Below are 10,694 nucleotides of genomic sequence, written 5' to 3' on the forward strand. Positions count from 1 at the left end.
CCGCATGTGTTACTATACTGACTGTAAAGTGCAGCGTGCGTTACTATGCTGACTGTAAAGTGCCGCATGTGTTACTATACTGACTGTAAAGTGCCGCATGTGTTACTATACTGACTGTAAAGTGCAGCGTGCGTTACTATACTGACTGTAAAGTGCCGCATGTGTTACTATACTGACTGTAAAGTGCCGCATGTGTTACTATACGGACTGTAAAGTGCAGCATGTGTTACTATACTGACTGTAAAGTGCAGCGTGCGTTACTATACTGACTGTAAAGTGCCGCATGTGTTACTATACTGACTGTAAAGTGCAGCATGTGTTACCATACTGACTGTAAAGTGCAGCGTGCGTTACTATACTGAATGTAAAGTGCCGCATGTGTTATTATACTGACTGTAAAGTGCCGCATGTGTTACTATACTGACTGTAAAGTGCTGCATGTGTTACTATACTGACTGTAAAGTGAAGTGTGCGTTACTATACTGAATGTAAAGTGCAGCGTGCGTTACTATACTGACTGTAAAGAGCAGCATGTGTTACTATACTGACTGTAAAGTGCCGCGTGTGTTACTATACTGACTGTAAAGTGCCGCATGTGTTACTATACTGACTGTAAAGTGCCGCATGTGTTACTATACTGACTGTAAAGTGCAGTGTGCGTTACTATACTGACTGTAAAGTGCAGCGTGTGTTACTATACTGACTGTAAAGAGCAGCATGCTTTACTATACTGACTGTAAAGTGCAGCGTGCGTTACTATACTGACTGTAAAGTGCCGCATGTGTTACTATACTGACTGTAAAGAGCAGCATGTGTTACTATACTGACTGTAAAGTGCCGCATGTGTTACTATACTGACTGTAAATTGCTGCATGTGTTACTATACTGACTGTAAAGTGCCGCATGTGTTACTATACTGACTGTAAAGTGCAGCGTGCGTTACTATACTGACGGTAAAGTGCAGCGTGCGTTACTATACTGACTGTAAAGTGCAGCGTGCGTTACTATACTGACTGTAAAGTGCAGTGTGCGTTACTATACTGAATGTAAAGTGCAGCGTGCGTTACTATACTGACTGTAAAGAGCAGCATGTGTTACTATACTGACTGTAAAGTGCCGCATGTGTTACTATACTGACTGTAAAATGCTGCATGTGTTACTATACTGACTGTAAAGTGCCGCATGTGTTACTATACTGACTGTAAAGTGCAGCGTGCGTTACTATACTGACTGTAAAGTGCAGCGTGCGTTACTATACTGACTGTAAAGTGCAGCGTGCGTTACTATACTGACTGTAAAGTGCCGCATATGTTACTATACTGACTGTAAAGTGCCGCATGTGTTACTATACTGACTGTAAAGTGCAGCGTGCGTTACTATACTGACTGTAAAGTGCCGCATGTGTTACTATACTGACTGTAAAGTGCCGCATATGTTACTATACTGACTGTAAAGTGCCGCATGTGTTACTATACTGACTGTAAAGTGCAGCGTGCGTTACTATACTGACTGTAAAGTGCCGCATGTGTTACTATACTGACTGTAAAGTGCCGCATGTGTTACTATACTGACTGTAAAGTGCCGCATGTGTTACTGTACTGACTGTAAAGTGCCGCATGTGTTACTGTACTGACTGTAAAGTGCAGCATGTGTTACTATACTGACTGTAAAGTGCAGCGTGCATTATTATACTGACTCTAAAGAGCAGCATGTGTTACTATACTGACTGTAAAGTGCAGCGTGCGTTACTATACTGACTGTAAAGTGCAGCATGTGTTACTATACTGACTGTAAAGTGCAGCGTGCGTTACTATACTGACTGTAAAGTGCCGCGTATGTTACTATACTGACTGTAAAGTGCCGCATGTGTTACTATACTGACTGTAAAGTGCAGCGTGCGTTACTATGCTGACTGTAAAGTGCAGCATGTGTTACTATACTGACTGTAAAGTGCAGCATGTGTTACTATACTGACTGTAAAGTGCAGCGTGCGTTACTATACTGACTGTAAAGTGCCGCATGTGTTACTATACTGACTGTAAAGTGCCGCATGTGTTACTATACGGACTGTAAAGTGCAGCATGTGTTACTATACTGACTGTAAAGTGCAGCGTGCGTTACTATACTGACTGTAAAGTGCCGCATGTGTTACTATACTGACTGTAAAGTGCAGCATGTGTTACCATACTGACTGTAAAGTGCAGCGTGCGTTACTATACTGAATGTAAAGTGCCGCATGTGTTACTATACTGACTGTAAAGTGCCGCATGTGTTACTATACTGACTGTAAAGTGCTGCATGTGTTACTATACTGACTGTAAAGTGAAGTGTGCGTTACTATACTGAATGTAAAGTGCAGCGTGCGTTACTATACTGACTGTAAAGAGCAGCATGTGTTACTATACTGACTGTAAAGTGCCGCGTGTGTTACTATACTGACTGTAAAGTGCCGCATGTGTTACTATACTGACTGTAAAGTGCCGCATGTGTTACTATACTGACTGTAAAGTGCAGTGTGCGTTACTATACTGACTGTAAAGTGCAGCGTGCGTTACTATACTGACTGTAAAGTGCCGCATGTGTTACTATACTGACTGTAAAGAGCAGCATGTGTTACTATACTGACTGTAAAGTGCCGCATGTGTTACTATACTGACTGTAAATTGCTGCATGTGTTACTATACTGACTGTAAAGTGCCGCATGTGTTACTATACTGACTGTAAAGTGCAGCGTGCGTTACTATACTGACGGTAAAGTGCAGCGTGCGTTACTATACTGACTGTAAAGTGCAGCGTGCGTTACTATACTGACTGTAAAGTGCAGTGTGCGTTACTATACTGAATGTAAAGTGCAGCGTGCGTTACTATACTGACTGTAAAGAGCAGCATGTGTTACTATACTGACTGTAAAGTGCCGCATGTGTTACTATACTGACTGTAAAATGCTGCATGTGTTACTATACTGACTGTAAAGTGCCGCATGTGTTACTATACTGACTGTAAAGTGCAGCGTGCGTTACTATACTGACTGTAAAGTGCAGCGTGCGTTACTATACTGACTGTAAAGTGCAGCGTGCGTTACTATACTGACTGTAAAGTGCCGCATATGTTACTATACTGACTGTAAAGTGCCGCATGTGTTACTATACTGACTGTAAAGTGCAGCGTGCGTTACTATACTGACTGTAAAGTGCCGCATGTGTTACTATACTGACTGTAAAGTGCCGCATATGTTACTATACTGACTGTAAAGTGCCGCATGTGTTACTATACTGACTGTAAAGTGCAGCGTGCGTTACTATACTGACTGTAAAGTGCCGCATGTGTTACTATACTGACTGTAAAGTGCCGCATGTGTTACTATACTGACTGTAAAGTGCAGCGTGCGTTACTATACTGACTGTAAAGTGCCGCATGTGTTACTATACTGACTGTAAAGTGCCGCATGTGTTACTATACGGACTGTAAAGTGCAGCATGTGTTACTATACTGACTGTAAAGTGCAGCGTGCGTTACTATACTGACTGTAAAGTGCCGCATGTGTTACTATACTGACTGTAAAGTGCAGCATGTGTTACCATACTGACTGTAAAGTGCAGCGTGCGTTACTATACTGAATGTAAAGTGCCGCATGTGTTACTATACTGACTGTAAAGTGCCGCATGTGTTACTATACTGACTGTAAAGTGCTGCATGTGTTACTATACTGACTGTAAAGTGAAGTGTGCGTTACTATACTGAATGTAAAGTGCAGCGTGCGTTACTATACTGACTGTAAAGTGCCGCATGTGTTACTATACTGACTGTAAAGAGCAGCATGTGTTACTATACTGACTGTAAAGTGCCGCGTGTGTTACTATACTGACTGTAAAGTGCCGCATGTGTTACTATACTGACTGTAAAGTGCCGCATGTGTTACTATACTGACTGTAAAGTGCAGTGTGCGTTACTATACTGACTGTAAAGTGCAGCGTGTGTTACTATACTGACTGTAAAGAGCAGCATGCTTTACTATACTGACTGTAAAGTGCAGCGTGCGTTACTATACTGACTGTAAAGTGCCGCATGTGTTACTATACTGACTGTAAAGAGCAGCATGTGTTACTATACTGACTGTAAAGTGCCGCATGTGTTACTATACTGACTGTAAATTGCTGCATGTGTTACTATACTGACTGTAAAGTGCCGCATGTGTTACTATACTGACTGTAAAGTGCAGCGTGCGTTACTATACTGACGGTAAAGTGCAGCGTGCGTTACTATACTGACTGTAAAGTGCAGCGTGCGTTACTATACTGACTGTAAAGTGCAGTGTGCGTTACTATACTGAATGTAAAGTGCAGCGTGCGTTACTATACTGACTGTAAAGAGCAGCATGTGTTACTATACTGACTGTAAAGTGCCGCATGTGTTACTATACTGACTGTAAAATGCTGCATGTGTTACTATACTGACTGTAAAGTGCCGCATGTGTTACTATACTGACTGTAAAGTGCAGCGTGCGTTACTATACTGACTGTAAAGTGCAGCGTGCGTTACTATACTGACTGTAAAGTGCAGCGTGCGTTACTATACTGACTGTAAAGTGCCGCATATGTTACTATACTGACTGTAAAGTGCCGCATGTGTTACTATACTGACTGTAAAGTGCAGCGTGCGTTACTATACTGACTGTAAAGTGCCGCATGTGTTACTATACTGACTGTAAAGTGCCGCATATGTTACTATACTGACTGTAAAGTGCCGCATGTGTTACTATACTGACTGTAAAGTGCAGCGTGCGTTACTATACTGACTGTAAAGTGCCGCATGTGTTACTATACTGACTGTAAAGTGCCGCATGTGTTACTATACTGACTGTAAAGTGCCGCATGTGTTACTGTACTGACTGTAAAGTGCCGCATGTGTTACTGTACTGACTGTAAAGTGCAGCATGTGTTACTATACTGACTGTAAAGTGCAGCGTGCATTATTATACTGACTCTAAAGAGCAGCATGTGTTACTATACTGACTGTAAAGTGCAGCGTGCGTTACTATACTGACTGTAAAGTGCAGCATGTGTTACTATACTGACTGTAAAGTGCAGCGTGCGTTACTATACTGACTGTAAAGTGCCGCGTATGTTACTATACTGACTGTAAAGTGCCGCATGTGTTACTATACTGACTGTAAAGTGCAGCGTGCGTTACTATGCTGACTGTAAAGTGCCGCATGTGTTACTATACTGACTGTAAAGTGCCGCATGTGTTACTATACTGACTGTAAAGTGCTGCATGTGTTACTGTACTGATTGTAAAGTGCAGCATGTGTTACTATACTGACTGTAAAGTGCAGCATGTGTTACTATACTGACTGTAAAGTGCAGCATGTGTTACTATACTGACTGTAAAGTGCAGCGTGCGTTACTATACTGACTGTAAAGTGCCGCATGTGTTACTATACTGACTGTAAAGTGCCGCATGTGTTACTATACTGACTGTAAAGTGCAGCGTGCGTTACTATACTGACTGTAAAGTGCCGCATGTGTTACTATACTGACTGTAAAGTGCCGCATGTGTTACTATACTGACTGTAAAGTGCCGCATGTGTTACTGTACTGACTGTAAAGTGCCGCATGTGTTACTGTACTGACTGTAAAGTGCAGCATGTGTTACTATACTGACTGTAAAGTGCAGCGTGCATTATTATACTGACTCTAAAGAGCAGCATGTGTTACTATACTGACTGTAAAGTGCAGCGTGCGTTACTATACTGACTGTAAAGTGCCGCATGTGTTACTATACTGACTGTAAAGTGCAGCATGTGTTACTATACTGACTGTAAAGTGCAGCGTGCATTACTATACTGACTGTAAAGTGCCGCATGTGTTACTATACAGACTGTAAAGTGCAGCATGTGTTACTATACTGACTGTAAAGTGCAGCGTGCGTTACTATACTGACTGTAAAGTGCCGCATGTGTTACTATACTGACTGTAAAGTGCAGCATGTGTTACCATACTGACTGTAAAGTGCAGCGTGCGTTACTATACTGAATGTAAAGTGCCGCATGTGTTACTATACTGACTGTAAAGTGCCGCATGTGTTACTATACTGACTGTAAAGTGCTGCATGTGTTACTATACTGACTGTAAAGTGAAGTGTGCGTTACTATACTGAATGTAAAGTGCAGCGTGCGTTACTATACTGACTGTAAAGAGCAGCATGTGTTACTATACTGACTGTAAAGTGCCGCGTGTGTTACTATACTGACTGTAAAGTGCCGCATGTGTTACTATACTGACTGTAAAGTGCCGCATGTGTTACTATACTGACTGTAAAGTGCAGTGTGCGTTACTATACTGACTGTAAAGTGCAGCGTGTGTTACTATACTTACTGTAAAGAGCAGCATGCTTTACTATACTGACTGTAAAGTGCAGCGTGCGTTACTATACTGACTGTAAAGTGCCGCATGTGTTACTATACTGACTGTAAAGAGCAGCATGTGTTACTATACTGACTGTAAAGTGCCGCATGTGTTACTATACTGACTGTAAATTGCTGCATGTGTTACTATACTGACTGTAAAGTGCCGCATGTGTTACTATACTGACTGTAAAGTGCAGCGTGCGTTACTATACTGACGGTAAAGTGCAGCGTGCGTTACTATACTGACTGTAAAGTGCAGCGTGCGTTACTATACTGACTGTAAAGTGCAGCGTGCGTTACTATACTGACTGTAAAGTGCCGCATATGTTACTATACTGACTGTAAAGAGCCGCATGTGTTACTATACTGACTGTAAAGTGCAGCGTGCGTTACTATACTGACTGTAAAGTGCCGCATGTGTTACTATACTGACTGTAAATTGCCGCATGTGTTACTATACTGACTGTAAAGTGCCGCATGTGTTACTGTACTGACTGTAAAGAGCAGCGTGTGTTACTATACTGACTGTAAAGTGCAGAGTGCGTTACTATACTGACTGTAAAGAGCAGCATGTGTTACTATACTGACTGTAAAGTGCAGCGTGCGTTACTATACTGATTGTAAAGAGCAGCGTGTGTTACTATACTGACTGTAAAGTGCAGCGTGCGTTACTATACTGACTGTAAAGTGCAGCGTGCGTTACTATACTGACTGTAAAGTGCCGCATGTGTTACTATACTGACTGTAAAGTGCCGCATGTGTTACTATACTGACTGTAAAGTGCCGCATGTGTTACTATACTGACTGTAAAGTGCTGCATGTGTTACTATACTGACTGTAAAGTGCAGTGTGCGTTACTATACTGAATGTAAAGTGCAGCGTGCGTTACTATACTGACTGTAAAGAGCAGCATGTGTTACTATACTGACTGTAAAGTGCCGCATGTGTTACTATACTGACTGTAAAATGCTGCATGTGTTACTATACTGACTGTAAAGTGCCGCATGTGTTACTATACTGACTGTAAAGTGCAGCGTGCGTTATTATACTGACTGTAAAGTGCAGCGTGCGTTACTATACTGACTGTAAAGTGCAGCGTGCGTTACTATACTGACTGTAAAGTGCCGCATATGTTACTATACTGACTGTAAAGTGCAGCGTGCGTTACTATACTGACTGTAAAGTGCCGCATGTGTTACTATACTGACTGTAAAGTGCCGCATGTGTTACTGTACTGACTGTAAAGTGCTGCATGTGTTACTGTACTGACTGTAAAGTGCAGCGTGCATTACTATACTGACTGTAAAGTGCAGCATATGTTACTATACTGACTGTAAAGTGCCGCATGTGTTACTATACTGGCTGTAAAGTGCAGCGTGCATTACTATACTGACTGTAAAGTGCCGCATGTGTTACTATACTGACTGTAAAGTGCCGCATGTGTTACTATACTGACTGTAAAGTGCCGCATGTGTTACTATACTGACTGTAAAGTGCAGCATGTGTTACTATACTGACTGTAAAGTGCAGCGTGTGTTACTATACTGACTGTAAAGAGCAGCATGCTTTACTATACTGACTGTAAAGTGCAGCGTGCATTACTATACTGACTGTAAAGTGCCGCATGTGTTACTATACTGACTGTAAAGTGCCGCATGTGTTACTATACTGACTGTAAAGTGCAGCGTGCATTACTATACTGACTGTAAAGTGCCGCATGTGTTACTATACTGACTGTAAAGTGCCGCATGTGTTACTATACTGACTGTAAAGTGCCGCATGTGTTACTATACTGACTGTAAAGTGCAGCGTGCGTTACTATACTGACTGTAAAGTGCAGCGTGTGTTACTATACTGACTGTAAAGAGCAGCATGCTTTACTATACTGACTGTAAAGTGCAGCGTGCGTTACTATACTGACTGTAAAGTGCAGCGTGCATTACTATACTGACTGTAAAGTGCCGCATGTGTTACTATACTGACTGTAAAGTGCCGCATGTGTTACTATACTGACTGTAAAGTGCCGCATGTGTTACTATACTGACTGTAAAGTGCCGCATGTGTTACTATACTGACTGTAAAGTGCAGCGTGCATTACTATACTGACTGTAAAGTGCAGCGTGTGTTACTATACTGACTGTAAAGAGCAGCATGCTTTACTATACTGACTGTAAAGAGCAGCATGCTTTACTATACTGACTGTAAAGAGCAGCATGTGTTACTATACTGACTGTAAAGTGCCGCATGTGTTACTATACTGACTGTAAAGTGCCGCATGTGTTACTATACTGACTGTAAAGTGCCGCATGCGTTACTATACTGACTGTAAAGTGCAGCGTGCGTTACTATACTGACTGTAATGTGCAGCGTGCATTACTATACTGACTGTAAAGTGCCGCATGTGTTACTATACTGACTGTAAAGTGCCGGATGTGTTACTATACTGACTGTAAAGTGCCGCATGTGTTACTATACTGACTGTAAAGTGCCGCATGTGTTACTATACTGACTGTAAAGTGCCGCATGTGTTACTATACTGACTGTAAAGTGCCGCATGTGTTACTATACTGACTGTAAAGTGCCGCATGTGTTACTATACTGACTGTAAAGTGCCGCATGTGTTACTATACTGACTGTAAAGTGCCGCATGTGTTACTATACTGACTGTAAAGTGCAGCGTGCGTTACTATACTGACTGTAAAGTGCAGCGTGTGTTACTATACTGACTGTAAAGAGCAGCATGCTTTACTATACTGACAGTAAAGTGCAGCGTGCGTTACTATACTGACTGTAAAGTGCCGCATGTGTTACTATACTGACTGTAAAGTGCCGCATGTGTTACTATACTGACTGTAAAGTGCCGCATGTGTTACTATACTGACTGTAAAGTGCCGCATGTGTTACTATACTGACTGTAAAGTGCAGCGTGCGTTACTATACTGACTGTAAAGTGCAGCGTGTGTTACTATACTGACTGTAAAGAGCAGCATGCTTTACTATACTGACTGTAAAGTGCAGCGTGCGTTACTATACTGACTGTAAAGTGCAGCGTGCATTACTATACTGACTGTAAAGTGCCGCATGTGTTACTATACTGACTGTAAAGTGCCGCATGTGTTACTATACTGACTGTAAAGTGCCGCATGTGTTACTATACTGACTGTAAAGTGCCGCATGTGTTACTATACTGACTGTAAAGTGCAGCGTGCATTACTATACTGACTGTAAAGTGCAGCGTGTGTTACTATACTGACTGTAAAGAGCAGCATGCTTTACTATACTGACTGTAAAGAGCAGCATGCTTTACTATACTGACTGTAAAGAGCAGCATGTGTTACTATACTGACTGTAAAGTGCCGCATGTGTTACTATACTGACTGTAAAGTGCCGCATGTGTTACTATACTGACTGTAAAGTGCCGCATGCGTTACTATACTGACTGTAAAGTGCAGCGTGCGTTACTATACTGACTGTAATGTGCAGCGTGCATTACTATACTGACTGTAAAGTGCCGCATGTGTTACTATACTGACTGTAAAGTGCCGGATGTGTTACTATACTGACTGTAAAGTGCCGCATGTGTTACTATACTGACTGTAAAGTGCCGCATGTGTTACTATACTGACTGTAAAGTGCCGCATGTGTTACTATACTGACTGTAAAGTGCCGCATGTGTTACTATACTGACTGTAAAGTGCCGCATGTGTTACTATACTGACTGTAAAGTGCCGCATGTGTTACTATACTGACTGTAAAGTGCCGCATGTGTTACTATACTGACTGTAAAGTGCCGCATGTGTTACTATACTGACTGTAAAGTGCAGCGTGCGTTACTATACTGACTGTAAAGTGCAGCGTGTGTTACTATACTGACTGTAAAGAGCAGCATGCTTTACTATACTGACAGTAAAGTGCAGCGTGCGTTACTATACTGACTGTAAAGTGCCGCATGTGTTACTATACTGACTGTAAAGAGCAGCATGCTTTACTATACTGACTGTAAAGAGCAGCATGTGTTACTATACTGACTGTAAAGAGCAGCGTGTGTTACTATACTGACTGTAAAGTGCCGCATGTGTTACTATACTGACTGTAAAGTGCAGCATGTGTTACTATACTGACTGTAAAGTGCCGCATGTGTTACTATACTGACTGTAAAGTGCCGCATGTGTTACTATACTGACTTTAAAGTGCAGCATGTGTTACTATACTGACTGTAAAGTGCAGCGTGCGTTACTATACTGACTGTAAAGTGCCGCATGTGTTACTATACTGACTGTAAAGT

Source organism: Rhinoderma darwinii, unplaced genomic scaffold (assembly GCF_050947455.1).
Source record: "Rhinoderma darwinii isolate aRhiDar2 unplaced genomic scaffold, aRhiDar2.hap1 Scaffold_115, whole genome shotgun sequence".
NCBI classification, from domain to species: domain Eukaryota; kingdom Metazoa; phylum Chordata; class Amphibia; order Anura; family Rhinodermatidae; genus Rhinoderma; species Rhinoderma darwinii.